Here is a 22,601-nt window from a genome sequence, read left to right as displayed (position 1 = left end):
TAACTGCCGCGCGGGGTAGCCGGCAGCTGTTCTGAATGCCAATGGCTTTCCGGGTAGTGTGTTGTGTCTTCGGTGTTTCTATATTTTTGTCTACTCCTTTTCCTGCGTTATTATATCATTGTACGAAATATAATTCAGAAGAAATGACGTCATAAACAATGAGACCCATGAAAAACTAGCGTTTCTTAAAACGGATCTGTTCATAAATGAGAGTTGATCCTATCTTAGGACAGTAGAGAGCCTAGGACTGATGCCAATGGCACTGCTGAGTGAACTCGCCTCCAGTACGCAATACGACCTTTTATTTCTACAGCCAACACACTGCTGTGTGTTTATAAAGTAGTTTTCATACCACTTCTCTGCCCTACCTGATAATTCTAGATGTCTCACTTTGTGAACAGTATGTCAAAGTTGACGATATCAAACGCTTTGCTGGTGTCTTAACGACAATATTGTGGTCTCACGGTTATCCGTGGCGTATTTCTCGCATATTGTAGGACTGCATTGCGAATAAAAGAGGCTTGCCAATTTACTAAAATTGTTCTGTGAGACAATGTATGATCACATTCGTACGGAATTTTGCAACCTACATAATTCAATGACGGAAAAAGCAGCACAAAAAATAATTAATGTAGAGTAATGAAACTTCGAGAATACATTTGTCTTATATTTCAGTGGTTAATATTGCAAGATCACAGGTTAATATAAGCACAAGATTAGCCACTGCAAATGTGAAATGCTGATTCATTAATAATCGGTCTAACAACCAGAATATTGAATGCAAGCATTGTAATGTACGGGTGCCGGATGTCAGTTTGTAGCATCGAGTGACATGCCTGTTGCACTCGGTCGGTCGGTACAGGGACGGTTAATGCTGTTTGAGGATGACGCTGGAGATGTAGTTCGACTGGAGGCAGGTCTGGTGATCAAGCAGGCCAAGGAAACATGTCGACACTCTGTAGAGCTTGTTGGACTACAACAGCGAAATGAGGGCGAGCGTTATCCCGTTGGAAAACGCCCCCTCAAATGCTGTTCATTAATGGCAGCACAGCTTGTAGAATTACCAGACTGACGTACAAGTTTGCAATCAGGGTTCGTGGGATAGCCACGGGAGTTCTCCTGCTATCATACGAAATCGCACCCAGACCATAATTTCAGATGTAGGTTCTAACAACCCTACCACAACAAAGGTCAAAATTTAATAACGATTGTGGTGTTGCTCACGCTGCTAAATACTGCATTTTCGGGCAACAACAAAGTTATTATGTGGCAGGTGTCATTAGAGCACAGTTAATAAAGTCATTTCATGTAATAATGAATAAACTAGGCACTCATCTTTTCGTGTTTCCCACGCTGGTCTCGTTGTAAAATCATGGCTCAATCGTCGAAAATCTAGGTGGTGATGATTCCAAGCTCGGATGCAAAGAAGCCTAGGTTTTATTTTGCTATATTCCAAAGTTTTATAGATGTGTTTCACAAACCATTCTTGAAGATTAAACCTTTGAAACTTAGCACAATGGTGATGTAAAAAATAATCAGCACTCCGAATTTAAGTTACACTTCCTTTTTTATTGCTTTTTTTGCAGTATCACGTAACACACAAAACATCACTTCACAATACAAAACATACCTGAAAACATCTTCCTCACTGTTAAAGTTCACATTTTATAACCTGACTACAATACGCGTCTTTCCAACATGACGTCCAAGACTTGACTTTCTCAAGTTCCGACTCTCTAACAAAAAACTAATCGCTTACGCGCCCAAAATTCAGAGTTACAAATACGTCAAAGATCATAGTGACAAAAGAAAGAATATACATAAGAATAATATCATTGCAATACAAACATATCGATGTATCAAAGTACCTCTACATTAATGAAAGCAAATCTGAATGTTGTCTCAGAAATATGTTAACTACTGTACAGAAATACAGTAGAATATTGCTGGTATCGAGAGGTTGAGTTGAGGTGCCGTAATGGTTACGTAATTCAAGTACCATTACAAGGTCCAGAGTATCTAGCACACGTTGTTTGCAGGCCTTTAATTCACCTCGCTCTAACCAACGCGCGGCCGTTACTGGCACCGACGCAGCAACAGCTTTCATCAGGAAACACAACAGATTTTCTCCCTGCCGTCCAGTGAGCTCTCGCATGACACCACTGAAACCGGAAATGGCAGTGAGTTGGTGTCAGTGCCGTGCACGCTACAGGACGTCTGGCTCGGTGCTGTCCTTCAAGTAACCGATTTGTAACAGATCGTTATGTCACTGTGATGTCAACTGCTGATCAAACTGCTGATGCAGCTGCGGTAAGATGCGCCAGAGCCATACGCCGAACACGATGGCCTTCCCTCTCGATAGCGCTCCGTAGCCGTCCAAAGCACGGTCCTCTTGCCACCGTACATTCTCGTGACCACCTCTAGCAGGAGTCATGTACAGTGGCCGCATTCATGGCAAATCTTCTTGCAATATTACAGAAGGGGCATCCAGCTTTTCGTAACCCAATTAGGCGACCACGTTCAAACTCCGTCAAGTATTGATAATGGACTCTTTGTCGCCTTAAAGGCATTCTTCACTAGCATCAACTCACCACGTCCAGTCTCAAATGTAATTAACGCTCACGAGCGTTACAGCGTCCAATTTGCAGCCTCATAGTGGAGCTGCTAGCGCCACTCTTATGTGACTGGCGCGAAATTGTAAGAGACGTCATCTTTCAGATGTAGAAATATGCTGTTTATGTGACACAGCTCTTTCTTGTTGTTGTCATTCGTGACGTCACTTGTGACGTCCGTTGGTATTCGTTACGTCACATACAAAAAAATTATTACACATATATTTTATATATTTTTATTTTTAATTTATCAGCATAATTTTTCTCTCAGGGATATTGTCTTTTCTTATCACTTTTACTTACGTGCATAAGTAAATATGAAACGGGTTCTTGAAGGGCCGCTGTTATTCATGTACAAACTTTAGATTTTGAACGTGATGACTAAAATATAGTTGCCGTTAACTGAATTGAATGTAATTTTGTTAATTTCTATTTATTGATTACAAAGCAAGGCTTGAGAGAATTTCGATTGTTGCCGTGGAGCGGCCAAGATAAAACTTACTGAACTCATGGAATCTGTATAGTTTAAAAACATGAACTTTAACGTAAATTAATTATCTGTTGAAATTTAAAAAGGTTCTTATAACGAAATCTCTCGCATTTACAGTTACTGTTAACATTGAAAAATAAATTAATACTTCGCCGCGTAATGGCCGACCAGAGGCTGCATAAGAAGATGAGGTTCTCGCAGCGCAAATTATTGAAAAAATGCTTATTAAAAATAGTTAGCCACTGCGAGCATTTGAGGTGACAACTATTACAAATAAATTCATTTTTTAATCATAATAACGAGTTTATTTAAGCAGAAATACGAATAACTTACATAAAATATGTGTAGCCGCTCAATGGCTGCCTTCCGTATAGCGAAACAAAACAGTGTGTGTCCCACAAAATACGTCCTTCCTCCTCCGCCGTAGAATCGCGTCTCTTTCGATCCTTTTTTATTTTCATAGACATTAAATAAAGATGCTATCGCTGCATATCAGTTGTTTCAAGAACATTTACTATATCTTTTACACTAATTATATTCATAAAATACGTAAATTACGATGTACAACCGCTAAAAATGTCAATATTTGTGTGACGCACCGTCACACATTTTTTTCCGGCAGTGTATATACATATGGGAACCTTCATTTGAAAATTACATATTTTTCTACTGTATCATCTTTGTGTATGTTATCCGGCAAGCCGATGCAGCAGTCGAGATTCCTGGAAAGTATCTGATACGACATTGATTTCTAGTCTTCGGCTGGTCACAACGCCTTCCTTGTCTGCATTCTCGACGGGCCGCTTCGTCAGGCCACAGAACTCACCTGACTGAACCGTGTCACGCCATCGCCGGTTATGAATTATCGAAAAAGTCTGGAAAGTACTGAGAAGACGGCGAGAGAGTACGTGCAGAAGATGTTCCTACGCCCTCCATGCAGGCGAAACACCAGTATTCTGGTTCGTCACGGCATAACCTCATTACGGGAGTCACTTTCTGGGAAACAGCGCCCTTCAAGGCCACATTGCTGCACGATCGTCCATTACGACTGTACTCGTAGGTTTCAATTCCTTGATCGTCGGAGGAAATTACAGGCTTCCGTACGTTATCAGCAGAGCAACTTGCGTACAAATGTTCCGTGGAAAAAGCAAGGTATTCTGCCGTATGTAGACTAAGGAATGGACAAGTGAAGTACTGAAAAAAAAATATTTATGCAGGTGTTACAATTTCGCGTCAGGTAACACTGTAGCGTAATGCATTGTAGAAGTATACATGGTATCTATTAGTCTTGATCCTCCTCAAACGAATTTTGTCCAGAAGAAAAAAAAAATGTATGAAGCAAATATAGTTTAGCTACCAGGGGAATATTAAAACGAAAATGATTGCCTTTCTCGTTATTCGTTACCAAGATTTAAACAGCTATTCTTTAAATAGCACCTTTAATTTTTGTCCGATGAACCACTTCCTCTCATCAAGACCTCTTCAAAAACGCATCGTAGTGTATCATCCAAATAACGCGACAATATTAAAAACGTAACGCAAAACCGTTTTTAACTTCCTTATACTAGCACTCATTCTAAGCACCCGAGGTAACGTAACTCATCCACTTGCTGGAGTTGATAGTAAACAGATGGAAACACAAGGAAAATGCTAACTTACATTTGCATTTGCCATTGATGAGTAGCATTTCTATCTTCTCCTCGTTCGTGTGCATTGTACTCACCCAAACCTTCAACTGAGTACGGTTGATTAAATTATTGGTGTTCATTTTCGTTGTGTTTCCGTTTGTTTACTGCCAACTCCAGCAAGCTGATGAGTTACATTACCCCAGGTACTTGCATTATTACAGGAACGTCAAAGTCACTTTTGGTTGCGGTTTTAATATCGTCATGTTTATGTGAATGGTACACTGTGATACGTTTTTGAACAGGACTTGGGGAAAGGAAGTGGGTTACCGAACCAAAAAATATATGATGCTATTAAGGCGTGCTGCTTTCCATAGCATCACAACGAACGAAGTTACAACTAAGGCAGCCATGCTGGTTAATGTTCCTCTGGTAGCTAAACAACATTTGCATGATGTATTTTTTATTTTGCTTCTGGACAAAAATAAATATCTGATGAAAGGTGAATACCGATGTCAACCACATGAAGACATGAAGGTAGTGAAATAATTCAGTGCCGACAAGTGGAAACTTGTGCCGGACCAGAACTCGAACAAGGGTTTCTCGCTGTTCATGAGTGGTTGCCTTAACGCGTCAGCAATCCAAGCACGCTTCACGGTCGACGTCTTCGAAAGGCCAGACACTGAAGAGTCAAATAAACTGGTACAACAGTCTAATATCCTGTGCCCCCCCCCCCCCCCCCCCCCCGCAAGCAAGCAGAAGTGCCGCAACACGACGTGGCATAGACATGACTAAAGTTTGAAGTAGTGCTGGAGGGCTGCAGGGCTGTCAATAAATCTGTAAGAGTTGGAGATCTCTTCTGAACAGCACATTGCAAGCCATCCCAGATATGCTTAATAATGTTCATATCTGGGAAGTCTGGTGGCCAGCAGAAGTGTTTAAGCTCAGATCAGTGTTCCTGGAGTCACTCTGTAGCTATTATGGACGAGTAGGTTGTCGCATTGTCCTGCTGGAAATGTCGGAATGCACAATGAACATGAATGGATGCAGCTGATTCAAAATGGTTCATATGGCTCTGAGCACTATGGGACTTAAGATCTGAGGTCACTAACCTAAGGACATCACACACATCCATGCCCAAGGCAGGATTCGAACCTGCGACCGTAGCAGTCGCGCGGTTCGGGACTGAAGCGCCTAGAACCACTCGGCCACAGGGGCCGGCGGATGCAGCTGATCAGACAGGATGCTCACGTACGTGTCACCTGTCAGAGTCGTATCTAGACATATCAGGGGACCCACATCACTCCCCAACTGCACACGCCCCACACCATTACAGAGTCTACACCAGCCTGAACAGTCCCCTGCTGACATGCAGGGTCCATCGGTTCATGAGGATGTCTCCACACCCGTACTCGTCCATCCCCTCGATGCAATTTGAAATGAGACTTGTCAGACCAGGCAACCTGTTTCCAGTCATCTACAGTCCAATATCGGAGTTGACAGGCCCAGGCGAGGCGTAAAGCTTTGTGTCGTGCGATCATCAAGGGTATACGAGAGGGCCCACGGCTCCGAAAGCCCATATCGATGATGTTTCGTTGAATGGTTCGCACGTTGACACTTGTTGACGGCCGGCCGAAGTGGCCGTGCGGTTAAAGGCGCTGCAGTCTGGAACCGCAAGACCGCTACGGTCGCAGGTTCGAATCCTGCCTCGGGCATGGATGTTTGTGATGTCCTTAGGTTAGTTAGGTTTAACTAGTTCTAAGTTCTAGGGGACTAATGACCACGGCAGTTGAGTCCCATAGTGCTCAGAGCCATTTTTTGAACTTGTTGACGGCCCAGCATCGAAATCTGCAGCAATTTACGGAAGGGTTGCAGTTCTGTCACGTTGAACGATTCTCTTCAGTCGTCGTTGGTCTCGTTCATGCAGGATCTTTTTCCGGTCGCAGCGATGTCAGAGATTTGACGTTTTACCGGATTCCTGATATTCGAGGTACACTCGTGGAAGGGTCGTACGGGAAATTCCCCACTCATCGCTACCTTGGAGATGCTGTGTTCCACCGCTCGTGCACCGACTATATCACCACGCTCAAACTCACTTAAATCTTAATTGCCTGCCACTGTAGCAGCAGTAAGCGATCTAACAACTGCGCCAGACACTTGTCTTTTACAGGCTTTGTCGACCGCAGCGCCGTATTCTGCCTGTTACGTACCTCTGTATTTGAAAACGCTTGCCTATACCAGTTTCTCTGTCGCTTCATTGTTATAGAAATATCTATTTGTCTTGACGGCGTTTCATAATATACCTTCCGTGTGGATGCACCCTAGGTCCGACCTCTTGAGGAAATCATGCGAGATGCTGCGAGCAATGAGGATGGTGGACATGGAAGCAAATTGAGAATTTCAGCATGCTAGGGTAGCTGAAGTGGCTAAGGCGACCGCTAGCGTAAAGCGGGAAATCCGAATTCGAGTCCTGGTCCGGCCCAAATTTTCACTTGTCGCCATTGAAATGTTTCAATACCTTTATGAGGCTGACTTAGGTCTTTCTCTTTCATCAGGTATGTAAACGGCCGCAGATTAATCAATGTGTGGTATTTGTTCTTTCGGACATGTGAGAAAGAACAGTCACTACACACATAAGAGTGACAGCGAGATGAGGGATACCCCAAATACGATACTTTTCTTGCTTATATGACGATAACGACGTTACTGTCAGTTCCCATGCTCAGCCAATAAATAAATAAACAATAATAATAGTAATATACATTTAAAAGCAAAGTATCCGGAAGGGAGACGATATAATGCATTTCGCCGGCCGGAGTGGCCGTGCGGTTCTAGACGCTACAGTCTGGAACCGAGCGACCACTACGGTCGCAGGTTCGAATCCTGCCTCGGGCATGGATGTGTGTGATGTCCTTAGGCTAGTTAGGTTTAATTAGTTCTAAGGTCTAGGCGACTGATGACCTCAGAAGTTAAGTCGCATAGTGCTCAGAGCCATATAATGCGTTTCGAAATGGCGATGTTCTTACTGGGCTGTATTGGGTCCTGATAGCATATGGAAAATACTTCGATGTATACTTTAGAAACTGAGCACGACCAGTGGGGTCATTCGGGAGACCCGTATTGTCATCTGTTTTTGAAAAGGAGTTATTATTTTCCGGTACATGGGAATCCAGTATCAAAACGGAAGTCACTAACGCATGCCGGTACAGTGGTAAGCGACTTGTAAGCAGTCAGCTCGTAGGTGGATAGTGAAAGAAATTTTTATCATAAGTGTTTGATACGAAAGGGAACAGTCCCTGACCATCGATATCTTGCTCCAGGGTCCAATATCACTAGGGAGGGTCTCATTGACACATGCTTGATGACTATCTGTCCGACTGAGGAGAAACTTGCTCGGCACTCACCTTGGTACTATTGCAGACTAGCATCCTATCTGGTAGCACCAGATTTCACACTGTTTCTGTTTTTCGTTTCCAAACGACGCCTCCCTCCCTCCCCCCCCCCCCCCCCCAAAAAAAAAGACACATCATTACATTAGCCTCCAAGGCACACACAACAATTGAAGGGATGTAGCTTCACACTTGACTCATGGCACTGAGGAAAGATGCAAGAATCCACCTCTGAATCTGAGCAGGTCTAAAGAAAACCAGTGGAAGTGTATCATAATGTTCAGGTTTGAAAATATAGACATTTAGTGTGGTCAGTATTGGGCGAAACCAACTTCAGAGAGTATATCTGAAACTAATTAAAAGTATATTTCTATATCTGATTTGTTTTTTTCAGTATTACGCCTGGCTCGGAGTTTACAGTCAAACGAAATTTGCAGCTCTTGTTTTCTGTATTGGACATCCGATTGACTGTCAGGCCTGTATTCCAATGGTTCGCGGTTTTATTCGCCGTTGGTCTACTTTTTGTGTTATTTAAAGTGATTTTTATATCAGGACTTAATTTATGTGTGTTAAAAGAAACAGGTTCCGCTGTGGTACGGGTTCTTTCCTGTAATTTTGTGCGTGATGTGATGGTTAATTCGATGCGGGCAGAGTCTCTGCACTGGCAACTGAACTCAGCATCTTGTTGAGGTCGTCCACATAAATGCTTACACCACTGCTTATTGGAAGCATCCTTTATTTCAAAAGCAGAAAGATACAATTAAAACTGCACTGTTATCGAACTTTCAGCATTGGTTACCTTCCCTATGTGATTCAGCTCAGTTACTTTTATACCGTATAATTATTAGCTATGGAACGTGTTGACTATTTTGGTGATGCGTCTCTTCGTTCGGTAGTCCTATAATCATTATTATGGCACGGGTTCACTATTTTGGTAATTCATCTCTACAAGTAGCTTTCATGCCGTCTACTGACCATCACAGCGTCAGAGATCGACAAAATGATGACATTGGCCGGAAAAAGATAAAGGAAAATCCCAAAGAGAGAAGAATACGATGTCCATAAAAAAATAAAATCAGGAATCAGTAGTAATATTATTCATTGTTTTGTACATAGCAGCATTCTGATTGGAGTAGGTGTGTATTTAAAATTCTGTATTGGACAGGTTATTCTGGCTTACGGATTCTAAATAAAGGATGCTTTTATTCATGTCTAAGAACGTCCTAGAACTTCAATACGTTTATCCATTATAAATGCAGAAGGAAGGACGGCGCTTTGTTTGTGTTCTTGCTTGTGATCAGGGCATTCCCTTACGGAATTGTGAAGGGAATCGATTCTCTCGTGCTTGGTGGTATTTGTCAGCTTTTTACTCAACGTCAAACAGATATTAGTTAAAATAAAAGTGATTAACCACCAATATTATCTCTCTCCATTTCTCTCCACCCCACACTCGTCCCTCTGTCTCCTCTACTCTTTCTCCCATTCATTCCGTAACTACTTAAAAAACTGGTAAGGTGACATTCTAGTAATGAAAAGCGTGTGCACGGCATTGCATATACTGAAACTGATGAGTGTTGAGATACAGTCGAATTTTTGTGGAATGTGGTGCTTGTTATTTTGCAGAATAACCCTACAAACTGATCACATAAACTGCTTCCAAGAAGGTACGGCTATAAGAAATATTTCTCTAAAATACGTCAAATTCAAATTATTTGTTGATAACAGAAAAAGGCCTTGTTAACTGTTCGACTTACGGTTTGCATAAATGTGTTTTACAAGACACCCATAAAGCGAAAGTACAGAGAAATCAGAGGAGCGAATGTCTCACAAAGTCACATGTAAGGGACAGCAAATTTTGGTATTGCATTCATTAATGAAACACAGCGGATTACATCAAGCTAGAGTGATGCAATAAAGTAGATCGTGATTAGTCAATCCTAGGTTGTGAACGCAACCATCACAGGCAAAGCCAGAGATATACTTAACACCAGGCCAATATTAATTTGACCCGTTGGACAGCCTTTTTCCCGGAGTAGTGCAACAACTCGACGATGCAGGGACTTAACAAGCCGTTGGAAGTCTCGTACAGAAATATGAGCCTTCCTGCCTCTACAGTCGTCCAAACTGCGTAAATGTTGCCGGAGCAGGATTTTTGAGCACGAACTGACCTCTCAATTATGTTCCATAAGTATTCGATGGGATTCAAGTCGGGCGATGTAAGTGGCCAAATCAATCGCTCGAATTGTGCAGCATTTTCTTCAAATCGATCGCGAACATTTGTGGACCGGTGACTTGACATCGTTGGTTCGGAACATGAATGGCTGGAAATGGTCTCCAAGTAGCCGGACATAAACATTTACAGTCAATAATCTGTTCAGTTGGACCAGAGGAAGAAGTCCATTCCATGTAAACACAGCCCACACCATTATGGAACCACCACCAAATTGCAGAATGCTTCGTTGACAACTTGGGTCCATGGCTTCGTGGGGTCTACACAACACTCTAACCCTACCGTCACCTTAAACCAATTGAAATCGCGACTCATCTGACCAGGCTACGGTTTTCTAGTCGTCTAGAATCCAACCGAGATGGTCACGAGCCCCCAAGAGACGCTGCAGGCGACGCCGTGCTGTTAGAAAAGGCACTAGCGACGGACGTAGCTGCATAGGCCATTAACGCCAAATTTCACCGCACTATCGTAAAGGATACGTTCGTCTCACGTCCAATATTGATTTCTGCTAACAGCAGGAAGCTGCTTGTCTGTTAGTACCGACAACTCTACGCATACGCCGCTGCTCTCGGTTGTTAAGAGAAGACCGTCGGCCACTGCGTTGTCTGTGGTGAGAGGTAATGCCTGAAATTTGATATTCTCGGCTCTCTCTTCACACTGTGGATCTCGGAATACTCAGTTCTCCAACGATTTCCGAAATGAAATGTTCCATTCTGCTTTCAAAGTCTTTATTACCGTCATGCGCCCATAATCACCTCGGAAACCTTTTCACGTGAACCTCACGAGTCCAAATGACAGCTCCGCCAATGCACCGCCCTTTTACTACCACCATATACAGGGTGTTACAAAAAGGTACGGCCAAACTTTCAGGAAACATTCCTCACACACAAAGAAAGAAAATATGTTATTTGGACATGTGTCCGGAAACGCTTACTTTCCATGTTAGAGCTCATTTTATTACTTCACTTCAAATCACATTAATCATGGAATGGAAACACACAGCAACAGAACGTATCAGCGTGACTTCAAACACCTTGTTACAGGAAATGTTCAAAATGTCCCCCCGTTAGCGAGGATACGTGCATCCACCCTCCGTCGCAAGGAATCCCGGATGCGCTGATGCAACCGTGGAGAATGGCATATTCTATCACAGCCGTCCACAATGCGAGCACGAAGAGTCTCTACATTTGGTACCGGGGTTGCGTAGACAAGAGCTTTCAAATGTCCCCATAAATAAAAGTCAAGAGGGTTGAGGTCAGGAGAGCGTGGAGGCCATGGAATTTGTCCGCCTCTACTAATCCATCGGTCACCGAATCTGTTGTTGAAAAGCGTACCAACACTTCGACTAAAATGTGCAGGAGCTCCATCGTGCATGAACCACATGTTGTACTTGTAAAGGCACATGTTCTAGCAGCACAGGTAGAGTATCCCGTACGAAATCATGGCGCTGAATCGAGGAACTACAGGACATACTGACGAAACTAAAATGAGCTCAAAATGGAAATTAAGCGTTTCCGGACACATGTCCATATAACATCATTTCTTTATTTGTGTGTGAAGAATGTTTCCTGAAAGTTTGGCCGTACCTTTTTGTAACGCCCTGTATACAGGGTGGTCCATTGATAGTGACCGGGCCAAATACCTCACGAAATAAGCATCAAACGAAAAAACTACAAAGAACGAATCTCGTCTAGCTTGAAGGGGGAAACCAGATGGTGCTATGGTTGGCCCGCTAGATGGCGCTGCCATATGTCAAACGGATATTTTTTTTTAAAATAGGAACCGCCATTTTTTATTACATATTCGTGTAGTATGTAAAGAAATATGAATATTTTAGTTGGACCACTTTTTTCGCTTTGTGATAGATGGCGCTGTAATAGTCACAAATGTATAAGTACGTGGTATCACGTAACATTCCGCCAGTGCGGACGGTATTTGCTTCGTGATACATTACCCGTGTTAAAATGGACCGTTTACCAGTTGCGGAAAAGGTCGATATCTTGTTGATGTATGGCTATTGTGATCAAAATGCCCAACGGGCGTGTGCTATTTATGCTGCTCGGTATCCTGGACGACATCATCCAAGTGCCCTGACCGTTGGCCGGATAGTTACGTTATTTAAGGAAACAGGAAGTGTTAAACCACATGTGAAACGTCAACCACGACCTGCAACAAATGAAGATGCCCAAGTAGGTGTTGCTGCTGTCGCGGCTAATCCGCACATCAGTAGCAGACCAACTCCGCGAGAATCGGGAATCTAAATAACGTCGGTGTTGAGAATGCTACGTCAACATCGATTGCACCAGTACCATGTTCCTATACACCAGGAATTGGATGGCAACGACTTTGAACGTCGTGTACAGTTCTGCCACTGGGCACAAGAGAAATTACGGGACGATGACAGATTTTTTTCACGCGTTCTATTTAGCGACGAAGCGTTATTCACCAACAGCGGTAACGTAAACCGGCATAATATGCACTACTGCGCAACGGAAAATCCAAGATGGCTGCGACAAGTGGAACATCAGCGATCTTGGCGGGTTAATGTATGGTGCGGCATTATGGGAGGAAGGATAATTGGCCCCTATTTTATCGATGGCAGTCTAAATGGTGCAATGTATGCTGATTTCCTATGTAATGTTCTACCGATGTTACTACAAGAAGTTTCACGGCATGACAGAATGGCGATGTACTTTCAACATGATGGATGTCTGGCACATAGCTCGCGTGCGGTTGAAGCGGTATTTAATAGCATACTTCATGACAGGTGGATTGGTCGTCGGAGCACCATACCATGGCCCGCACGTTCACCGGATCTGACGTCCCCGGATTTCTTTCTGTGGGAAAGTTGAAGGATATTTGCTATCGTGATCCACCGACAACGCCTGACAACATTCGTCAGCACATTGTCAATGTATGTGCGAACATTACGGAAGGCGAACTACTCGCTGTTGAGAGGAATGTCGTTACACTTATTGCCAAATGCATTGAGGTTCACGGACATCATTTTGAGCATTTATTACATTAATGTGGTATTTACAGGTAATCACGCTGTAACAGCGCGCGTTCTCGGACATGATAAGTTCCCAAAGGTACATGTATCACATTGGAACAACGTAAATAAAATGTTCAAACGTACCTACGTTCCGTATTTAATTTAAAAAACCTACCTGTTACCAACTGTTCGTCTAAAATTGTGAGCAATATGTTTGTGGCTATTACTGCGCCATCTATCACAAGGCGAAAAAAGTGGGCCAACTAAAACATTCATATTTCTTTACGTACTACCTGAATATGTAATAAAAATGGGGATTCCTACTAAAAAACGCAGTTGATATCCGTTTGACCTATGGCAGCGCCTTCTAGCGGGCCAACCATAGCGCCATCTGGTTTCCCCCTTCAAGCTAGACAAGTTTCGTTCTTTGTAGTTTTTTCGTTTGCCGCTTATTTCGTGAGATATTTGATGACTTTCGTCACCTCAGTATAGTCCACTGTTACGAAACAAGTACAGTACTAAGTCCAAGACCGAGTCCATATATTTACATGTAAGTCCAAGTCGCACTTCGCAGACCGCGGTGGTCACGCGGTTCTAGGTGCTGCAGTCCGGAACCGCGCGACTGCTACGGTCGCAGGTTCGAATCCTGCTTCGGGCATGGATGTGTGCGATGTCCTTAGTTAGGTTTAAGTAGTTGTAAGTTCTAGGGGACTGATGACCTCAGATGTTAAGTCCCATAGTGCTCAGAGCCATTTGAACCATTTTTGTACCATCCAAGTCGCATTCACCGTGATTCACAACCATTGTAGAACTAATCTGTGTGCCAAACGACACCACACCGAGTTGTGTTTGGGGAGGGGGGTTACTAGCGGTAGCACATCCTCTCTTCCCCCAGCAAGATTTAAAATATATAAACATGATTTAAAGACAATAAAACATGTTAAATTATATATGGTTTCTAAGTTATATACGAGGGTTAGAAGTTAAATAGTGGCAACTATTTATTCACAACCGATGCAAAAGAGTTACATGTTTGCACCTGTTACTGTCCTTCAAAGTAGCCACCAGCGTTGTGTAGAACCCGTTACCAGCGATGTGGAAGGCGTAGTATACCGTTAGCAGAGCCTGTTCTGTTGATGGTGTGAATGGAGCGGTCTAAACTTATGGTGGTTCTCGTGTACGACTGTGACGGTGTTACCCTAACGCATTACGTTCCTCCACGGCAGACGGTCAGTGCATAGTATTACTGTTCTTTTTGGAGCATCACCTGTGACCAGCTTTGCGAAAGAATCGGCGGCACTTCCTGCGCAACCCACCCATCATCTTGCACGAAAATGCACGGGCGTATACAGCGCAAGCTGTGGCTGCTCTGTTCGTTCGATGGGACTGGGAAGTACTGTACCATCCACCATACTCTCCGGACTTAGTTCTTGTGACTTTTATTTGATATCGAAGATGAAGGAACCACTTCGTGGTATTCGCTTCAGAACTGTTCCAGAGATTCGACAGGCAGTAGACCGCTCCATTCGCACCATCAACAGAACAGGCTCTGCTAACGGTATACTGCGCCTTCCCCATCGCTGGCAACGGTTTCTACACAACGCTGGTGACTACTTTGAAAGACAGTAACAGGTGCAAACATGTAACTTTTTTGTATCGGTTGTGAATAAATAGTTGCCACTATTTAAGTTCCAACCCTCGTATATCGATATCTTTGAGTTTTCCGTAAAACATATTTTTTATGAATATGTAAATAAAACATATCTTCCACTGGTGTATGTCACTGTTGGCGATTATGGTGGAGCAAGACTTGGGACTACTAGGGATTAGGAATAGAAGAAAAATTGGATTTGTTTTGAAAAAGAAGTCAGTACTAGATGACGAGGGTTTTTTTGGTGGACATTGTTCTGAAAACAATGTCAGGTAGAAGGTATAGAAAAGAGGGCCCCAAACGAAGCTGTTTGAAAGAGAGGGAGGAAAGTGTGAGAAAAAGTGAGCCATGGCAAGAAGAGGGCGAGGAGAGTTCTGTTACTATGGAGTAATGGAATTTTGTGTTTCAGTGGAGGGAATTAGTAAAAATGTAGATGGAATAGCAAGTGAAGCGTGTGGAGGTGCAATGCTGGCAGATTTAAATACACAGGAAGCTTCAAGACAGCACACAGTGCGTCGCAGAGTGGAAGATTCTTTACGGAAACAGACCAGAAGGCTGACCCAAAACAATTACCGCACAGTATTCGTTCTTCTAGGGATGCTAGTCCCGCTGGGTATTCACGAAAACTTTGAAGTTTGCGAAGTGGGAAAGTGTTGTTGGCCAAAGTGAATCTGTTAACGTTGGTCGTTAGTTGTGCTTAGTGGCAACTGTTGCAATTCTGCTGTTTAACTTCACTAATTTACATTTAAAAGCAGCTGATACAATATATCAACAATACAACACACCATATAAAATATGTTCATATGTTCTGCAGAATCCGCCCCCTCCCCCCCCCCCCCCCCCCTCCTTAAATCCGTGAATAAGAGCGCGCAGCCTGCGAAGATGCGGAGCGGGGGCAGAAGAAAAAGGAGTAGCGCAAATGTTCTGCAAGAAGCAGTAAAAATCCATATGGTCTTTTTTTTTCAATATTCTTGGGGATACATAGCTGTACATTGGTACTGTCTCTACTTTGTTTACAACTTCAGTTTTTTAATTAATTAATTCTTTCCTTTGTGTAAATAATAGAAATAAACAAAGGCGATAGCTCAGTCGGTAAACACATTTGCGATGAAAGACAAGGCTTCAGGTTCGATTCCAAGTGCAGTACGCAGTTCTAATAATGTATGAAGTTCCAAAACAGCGCACACTTCCGTGCAGACTGAAAGATTCGTTCTGGTTGAACTGTTAACATTATCACTCACAGGGTGAATCGACAGGAAACAGCATTGTCGTCACAACTCGTTAATTTGTATTGGTATGAGTCTAACAGTCATTTCAGAGGTAATTTTCTGGAGTGTTCTTCTTCAACGTTTCACGTTCTTCTACCACGGTGCTGTGTTGCAGGGATCGCAGTTGGCCTTATTGATGAGTACGTCTAAACACTTCCCTACGTAGTGCTACTAAGTTGTAAATGGCGATAACATGTTTGCCACCCAGCTGTGAATCTTCAGTTATTGTAACTCACATTGGGTTGTCACTGCAGAAGCTGATAATCGAATCATGTTGACACGTGTGGGGTATTAACTCACCGGTGTTTTCGCTCATTCTATTCAGCAGTCTCAGATTTCAAAAACAGTTGCTTTCCGCGCCTGTTTATTCTTGGTTGATGACCTCTTGTCGTGTATGCTTTCGTCTCTGCATATGCAGTTCACCTCAACACTCCGGTGGTAGTTGATTCACTTGCTCCATCCAAAGGCCCCACAACCATTTGCTGCCACTGGAAGATTGAGTGGCCTCCGTTTTTGTCGCTCTTACGGCTGTCTTACTGCTCAGCCATAAACACCTCATCGTTTGATGTACATCTGACTAGGCTTCTCTCGCCCAAAAACAAACAGTAACGTAAGAATGGTCAGTGTTACCTTCTCACAAAATTCTGTCTCGTCGTTTGATGCACATCTGACTAGGCTTCTCTCGCCCAAAAACAAACGGTAACGTAGGGCGGCCGCGGTGGTCTAGCGGTTCTAGGCGCGCAGTCCGGAACCGCGCGACTGCTACGGTCGCAGGTTCGAATCCTGCCTCGGTCATGGATGTGTGTGATGTCCTTAGGTTAGTTAGGTTTACGTAGTTCTAAGTTCTAGGGGACTGATGACCACAGCTGTTAAGTCCCATAGTGCTCAGAGCCATTTGAACCAAACGGTAACGTAAGAATGGTCAGTGTTACCTTCTCGTAAAATTCTCTCTTGTGAAACATAGGTATGTTCGTTATTCTTATTTATGCCTATACCTACATGTACATTTACGTGATTACTCTGCAATTCACAGTTAAGAGCCTGGCAGAGGATTCACCGGACCACCTTCAAGTTATTTCTCTACTATTCCACTCCCTAGGAGCACGCGGGAAAAACGAGTACATAAATCCTTCTGTGCGAGTCTGATTATTCTTGACGTTGATGATCCATCCACAGAGTATGGTCATAGATCTTGGTAACTACTTTAACGCTCTTCGTGGGAAGCATTGCGAAATTCAACTCGCACTTTTCTCACATGGCATCCTGAAAGCTACGGATCAAGGCACTCAGGTAGATACAGTATCTCCTGATTTCCGGAATCCATTTGGCTCAGTAACACACCTACGTTTTCTATCGAAAGTACGATCATATGGGGCATCATGCATGTTTGTGACTGGATTAAGGATCTCTTGATAGGAAGAACGAGGCATGAATGGAGATTCGGTCACAGATGTACAGATAGCTTTAGTTGTGCCTAGGGGAGTATGTTGTGACACTTGCTGTTCATGTTGAATGTTTATGACCTTGGAGGCAGTAGCAGTAGTAACATCAGAATTTTCACAGATGATGCAGTTATCTATAATTTGAAACTTCCTGGTAGATTAAAACTGTGTGCTGGACCAAGACTCGAACTCGGGACCTTTGCCTTTCGCGGGCAAGTGCTCTACCAACTGAGCTACCCAAGCACGACTCACGCCCCGTCATCACAGCTTTACTTCTGCCAGTATCTCGTCTCCTACCTTCCAAACTTTACAGAAGCTCTCCTGCGAACACTGCAGAACTAGCACTCCTGAAAGAAAGGATATGGCGGAGACATGGCTTAGCCACAGCCTGGGGGATGTTTCCAGAATGAGGTTTTCATTCTGCAGCTGAGTGTGCGCTGATATGAAACTTCCTGACAGATTAAAACTGTGTGCCGGACCGAGATCTGGTAGAACACTTGCCCGCGAAAGGCAAAGGTCCCGAGTTTGAGTCTCGGTCCGGCACACAGTTTTAATCTGCCAGGAAGTTTCATATCAGCGCACACTCCGCTGCAGAGTGAAAATCTCATTCTGGGTGTCTATAATTTAGCCCGCGAAAGGCAAAGGTCCCGAGTTCGAGTCTCGCTCCGGCACACAGTATTAATCTGCCAGGAAGTTTCATATCAGCGCACACTCCGCTGCAGAGTGAAAATCTCATTCTGGGTGTCTGTAACTTACTTTTTGAAAAATGCTGGATATGGATAAGATTCCAAAATGGTGGAAAGTTAGGCAACTTGCTTTAAATCTCCAGATGTATAAAAGTGTGCACTCCACAAAAAAGTAGCATCCTATGACTACAATATCAAAGAATCAGAATTGGAATCGATGAACTCATACGATCACATGAGTGTAACAGCTTACAGGGGTACGAAATGATACAATCACATGGGCTTAATCGTAGGTAAAGCAGGTGGCAGACTTCGTTTCATTGGTAGAATGCTAGGGAAATGCATGCAGTCTATGAAGGAGATTGGTAACAAAATTCCGAGGGAACCGCTACCAAATATGATTAACAGGGGATGTTGAACGTATACGAAGAGGGGCACCACGAATGGCCACATGCTAGTTTGACCCATGGGAGAATGTCACGGAGATGGTGGAGAACTGGCAGACTCCTGATTATGTATCTAGAAATACACTAATACTCCTTATGTATCGGTCGCCTAGGGTTCTCGAGAACAAGATTAGACAAATTGCAGAACGCAGAGAGGCGTTTAAACAATCATTTTTCGCGCACTCCGTACGTGATTGGAACGGGAAGCAGCCCTAATAGCTGGTGCAGTGGTAAGTACCCTTGCCACCCACTTCACAGTGATTTGTACAACATGGCTGTGTATATAGATGTAGATTATCACACATGCACAGGGGTAACCCTTTTTTTGTGTAATAGTTTATAGCAGTGTCTAAAACCTGTCACATGAACAGGCAAATGAAATTTTAAAATATATTGGAAGTCCCAGCGTTTAACTATAGCTGCGAAATATGGGTCCCGAATGCCAAAGACAGCATCCCAATCCAAGCCACAGAGAAGAAGTTTCTACATCAAAGGTGGTAGAAAATTAGATTCCATCCAATATGAAGACATAAGAAGCGAATTCAGTATCTACTCAGTACTAGAATCGAAGAATACAAGCGAATATGGGTCAAACACTTTCTTCGAATGGACAACGAATGTCTGTCGCAACATCGGCAGAAGATGTTTCGAAAGATTGCAGAAGAGCCCCGTAGACTCAAAGTCGTGAAATACTTGATACTTTTTGTAATACGCAGCTCTGGGGACCTAGTACTGGTCTTCGTCGACTTAAGCTACTATTCGGTCGAGTATTGTTTGACATATTAATAGAATCTGGAGTGGGCTCAAAAACATTAGGAATTATCAAGCAAATTCCAACGCGGACACATTGAAAAGTAAGTTTCAAGAGAAATCTTCAAAGAGTTTTTAGCTGAAACCGGTTTTTATCTTCAACTGCATGTTAGAGAAGATAATCCGAGAATGGGAAAAGGAATTAGCCGGGAAAGGCCTACTGAAGGGTCAACTGCCTTGCATTCGCCAGTGACCTGGGATCCAGTCAAGGAACACAAGAGACTGCTGTGGAACAGAATCATCACGCTGAATGGATAAGCAGAAAAAGCTGGCCTACTTATTTCTTTGGAGAAAACAAAGCACATACACAACAGAAGAACAGCACCTTATCACCTAAAACAGACTGCGGCAAAACAAAAAGAGTGGACAGTTTGAGATAGCTTGGTGCAATAGTACAGATGAAAACTAGTGAAAGAAGGCCAACGAAAGCGGAAGAGAGAAGATGGCAGCTGCTTTTCGTGGAACGCATGTTCCATACAGGACGAAGGAAATCTCAATAAAAGCTAAACTCAGGCACTATAACATGGTGATCACCCCCTAAGGTCTGTACGCAAGTGAGCGCCCCAGGAGGACAGGAAATACTGAATTGAGAAAACCCAGAAGTTTGAGCGAAAAATACTTCGGAAAATAATTGTCCTTTGATAACAAGTATGCTAGTGAAACATGGACTGAGGGAAAATCAGAACAGAAGAGAATCGAAGTATTTGAGATGTGGTGCTACAAACGAATGTTGAAAATTAGCTGTGCTGATAAGGTAAGGAATGACGAAGTTCTGCGCAGAATCGGAGAGGCAAGGGAATGTGGAAAACACTGACAAGGAGAAGGGACAGAATGATAGGTTATCTGTTAAGATATCAGGGAATAACTTCAATGGTACTACAGGGAGTTGCAGAGGGTAGAAACTGTAGATGAAGACAGAGATTGGAATACATCCAGCAGATAATTGCAAGTGCTACTCTGAGTTGAAGAGTGACACAGGAGAGGAATTCGTGGCGGGCAGCATCAAACTAGTCAGAAGACTGATGATTCAAGCAAAGTAAAAAAATAACAGTCGGACAGTATAGACTACGAGGAAGAGGAGAGTGACGTAGGAGTAATGAACAAGGGATGAAGTCAATAAGGAAACGACGACCAAAAATCTACGTACTTCCGTACGGGACAGATGCGACCCGACTAATGAAGCACATTTTTAATGTACTGAACAGCAGACCTGAAGTTATGTTAAGTGACTCAAGGCAGTAAGGAAGGGGCTCCTGAGTATTGAATTGCATCAGGAAGGCAATTCTAACCGATCAAAGTACAGATCACTGATGGACACCTTTAAAGGCTTCCACGATAATCAGATGCAGATTATCGATTGGAGAGAGGGGAGAAGGCAGAGAACCAAAGAAATAACGCAATGCTTTGGAGCTGCAAAACAGGCTTCCAAAAATGCCTTATAATTACTTTATTTGCTGTCTAATTGTCCTAAGAATATAGAGCATCCACTTCGTCCCCGATGTAGTACAAAGCGCGGTGTCGCAGATTGTAGCTACTCTGTCACCCAACATGTCGATTCACTGGCATTCCACGATAGAAGTTCCTTATATACGTTTCAACTAACGATCACAGTCTCATTTAACAATAATAATATTAAGGAGTCTTAAGCGATTGGGGTATCGTCAGGAATAAGGGGACTCGTGTGATGGTATGAGAGCGTGCGCTTGACAGAGTCCGTATAACATGGAAGCCCCTGCGATGACACCGTACTGGAAAGCTTACGACGTGCATCCTCCAGCACGTGTATGTGTGCGAGCGCGTGTGAAAATGGTTATCGCCCTTGTCGACATTTATAGGCAAATCGATACTTCCTGAGATTGCTTTCGTGCAGGCGGATAGCTTTTGTTATTGGCTATAAGGTCGTAGAGTGGTTTTCTGTAGGCCAGTGATGAAAGATTCGGGAATGTGGTTAAAGAGGCACAGCTTTCGATAGTATATTTCGGTTTGTGTCATTTATTCGCGGAGTTTGTAAAACGTTCAAGCTGCAATAAAGCAAGCAACCACAATTATCAAAAAAGCAGATGGGTAATCGCTGTTTACAGTTCGAAGTACCAATTCGACGGTCTTTCGTTTTTGGAACGAGACTAGAATGATTTCTCTTAGTCGTGGTCTGAAACTGGTATTTTTTATTTTTTGTAGATTTGATTTTCGAAAAGGCCTCATGAATGTCGTGATCGCCTTCTTCTCATGTTGCATTAGCGTCGTTTAGTGGACCATAATACTCTCCAGTGGGTCTCGCGAATTAGGTGGTCGAGGTAACAGAACAGTTAAAAAATCTCCTACTGCTTAGCCGACCGGCGTGGCTGAGCGGTTCTAGGCGCTTCAGTCTCCGAGCGAACTATAATAATGGCTAAAGCTTTACATACACGTCAAGCAAACGAGCAGTCAGTCCCTTGGTATAGAATAGCCTACGTTGCATGAAAATTGACAAACTAGCAAGCAGACACATGTATTTGCATACTTTCTCGACCGTTCAGACAGCAGAAGTACAAATACTCACCCACTCATCTAGATCTGTGATTTACTTGGTTTCCTAGATCGTTCCAGAAGAATGCTTACATGATTGTTTCAAAAAAGGGCAATTTCATCCTTCATTCTCCTTAAACAGAACAAATACTCCCTCTCAAATCAATGTCTAAACCTTACTTCCTTCGTAGCAGAGGGCGCCAGTTTCAAATTTTCATTTCGAAAATTTAAATTTTTATGTCTTTCTACATTACTTTAGACGGGTGGCAGGATGCTTTCGTAAGACATAGCTGGTTACATTTTCAGTTTTCTCCAACTGAGAAATTGTTCTATCGCTAGTGACCTCCGTGTTTTTGGTTCAAATGGCTCTGAGCACTATGTGACTTAACTGCTGTGGTCATCGGTCTCCGTGTTTTTCAGACGTCTTTATGTAACTGAAGAAGTGCCCGCGA

General features: G+C 43.2%; 1 protein-coding gene across 1 annotated transcript in view; it reads left to right on the top strand.

Annotated features, from left to right (window-relative positions):
• LOC126456960 (globin-1) overlaps positions 1-22,601 on the top strand; it is a 289,698-nt gene that overhangs the window by 98,395 nt on the left and 168,702 nt on the right. The gene's annotated exons all lie outside the window — the stretch shown is intronic.

Source organism: Schistocerca serialis, chromosome 2, assembly GCF_023864345.2.
Source record: "Schistocerca serialis cubense isolate TAMUIC-IGC-003099 chromosome 2, iqSchSeri2.2, whole genome shotgun sequence".
Taxonomy (NCBI): domain Eukaryota; kingdom Metazoa; phylum Arthropoda; class Insecta; order Orthoptera; family Acrididae; genus Schistocerca; species Schistocerca serialis.
Note: the sequence above shows the minus strand (reverse complement) of the source record. Positions and strands in the feature narration are given on the sequence as shown.